The sequence below is a fragment of the Montipora foliosa genome, chromosome 10, assembly GCF_036669935.1.
Source record: "Montipora foliosa isolate CH-2021 chromosome 10, ASM3666993v2, whole genome shotgun sequence".
Taxonomy (NCBI): Eukaryota; Metazoa; Cnidaria; class Anthozoa; order Scleractinia; family Acroporidae; genus Montipora; species Montipora foliosa.
Window position 1 is genome coordinate 23,915,735 of NC_090878.1, and position 2,562 is coordinate 23,918,296.

Below are 2,562 nucleotides of genomic sequence, written 5' to 3' on the forward strand. Positions count from 1 at the left end.
AAGTTGAGATGGTTTGTTGCGCGTATTACCACCTTCTTGCGCAACAAATTTCATCTAGCAAAAAGTAAAAACGGCATCTACTTTTTGCAACTTAAAAATGTGTTGCGCAACAAACCATTTTAACTTGCAACGCAACATTTTTGCGCTACAAGTTGCATGAAAATTGTTGTCCGTATTACTGGTCCTTTAAACTTCATGCTGTTGGGAATGGGCGTACGCACTAATTGGTCTTTAGATGAAGAAAAAGCTGATCTTGAGTGTTTGTCATGGCGAGCGAGAGCTTTCGTCGTGCTTAAGTTTCGTTTTCACTCGACACATGCGAACGCGAGCAAAACATTTTTCAGTTGTTTTGTGTTGATGTAATTACTTGAAGTCTAAAGATTACTTGCATCATAATTAACTACATAAATCACTACCTACCTTCACTAACGCTTGCGTCCCTGGTGAAATATAGCCTACTGCATGTCTTCTACTTTTACAGACGCCTTGACTTGAAAAAAGGCAAAACACAACGATTTTATTTGGTTTCACTGAACTGTTATTTATTTATGAAAGTGGTTTGAGAAAATGTTACCTACCTCGACAAATTCGTCTTTCGGAAGAAGGATCATTAAGCAAGGCAAGGCCATGCCGACATCGACAGGAAGCCGAGAAATGACGATGGCTATCTTGAATATTTCGCACTCATTCTATCTTGTTCACGGTGTAAACTATGGGCGACGGCTTTGATGTAAAGATAAAGAATGAAAGGGTCATTGTTGTGTGCTCGCGTTGTCGTCCAAACCTTAAATTCGGCTTATTTTGCATTGTTTTGCATTGCAGAATACGCCAAAGAAACGTACCAATATGCGTGCTGCATGTGCACGTGCAGCACGTGCATCGTGCTGTACGTGCAGCACGATTGTTTTACCTCTTTCGGCCAATAATAGAGCAAAGCAGCATCGCGTTTACGTGAAACGGAAAACGTGAAATAGCAGGCTGGTGCTTTCCATAAAAGGAACGAAATTTACAACTTGTCTCAGGGCCTCTTCATATGAGCCCGGTTGACCGGGCTGGCTCGGTTACCGAGATGAAATTGGTGTCAGTTCATATGGTGACTTTCAGCCCGCTTGAAAAAGTGGTGACGCGACCATTCAGGCGTGATATCTAACAAACAAGCCTGGCGAGAATTTCTCGATTTTCTTTGTTTGAACAACCTCAAATTTCTTTCGACTTGACGTTAACTATCAAATAAGACTATCCCAAGCTTTATCGAAGAAAAGAGAACTAAAAGCTCGCTAATGTCCGTTCTTTCACGAAAATGCATTGTATTATTTTCCTCCCGGTAACCGGGATGAAGGGTTCATATGGCAAAATTTCCAGCCCGAGATCCCGGTCGGAAAAACCGAGATCTCGGTAACCGAGCCAGTCCGCCCTCTCATATGAACACATCAAAATTTTTACAAAGGATTTAGAGTTGAGGCGAGATCTCCGAAACCGGGCCAGCCCGGTCAACCGGGCTTATATGAAGTGGCCCTCAATCTTTTGGGAAGTTCATTGATTGCTGTAGACAACAGGTTAAATATTGAGATTAAATCAAAGAGTTTCTTTGATTTTTGGCAGAACGCAAATTTCAGCCTGTCATTTGTTTGTCTCCCGGTTCTTTTAACTAATCATCTCTAACGGAGTAAAGATACTTGGCAATATAAATGTGGTTGTTTGAGGACAAGTTAAAAGGGAAAACAGCTCAGTTCGCGTATGTCTCAAAATCACGTGCTCAAGCTCTGTAATGTTGAATGAGCGTGGGAAACAATCATAGTCGTTTTACAGACGTTGTGTGAAAATCGGGCATTTCGATTTTTTTTTCTTTTTCTTTTTTTTCACTTCTGGCGTACTCTCGTACGCTTTCTGTTTTCGTTACAGTCCGTTAAATTCTGGGCTCCTTCTACTGAAGATTCTGAGGGTTCTGTCATTGCCTATCAAGAACCAACGGAACCTGTAGTCCTAAAAATTCTGGCAGATCCTTTCTTTATCACCACTGATGCACGTACTTTCTTGTACAGTTATGTCAAACCAGTTTTGTAGCTGCTGTTTCCTTTCTTCCATTTTTGTCCTTTCACAATTATATTCACGAAACCAATCTTCACCTGCCAGTGGCTCTTGTCACTAGCTAGGGGCCTTCTCAGTCTGAACTGGAAGAAGCGAGTCTGGATCTTTGAGCTCTATCTCTTCGTTCGAATCCGATGAAGGGACTGTTGCCATCATCTTCAGAAGAAAAGTCGCTTTGATGTTTCATCACTCACTAAAAGGTGTCTTAAAGTGTCGCTTAAGTAATGAAACTATACGATGATCGGTCTATAAAGGTAGTCAAGTTTCTCTTCCAATTTCGAGTCGCTCCTGTGGTGACGTCACTAGTCACCAATTTCGATTACGCGGTCAACTTGATTGGGCGTGTCCAAACCGCAAACCCCTCGTGGTCAAAAAGTGGCGGAATCAAAAAATTATTTTTGGGACATTTATCTACCCTGTATGGCGATGCCAAAACCATGAAAACCCTGGAGGACGGATAGACACTTTAAATAA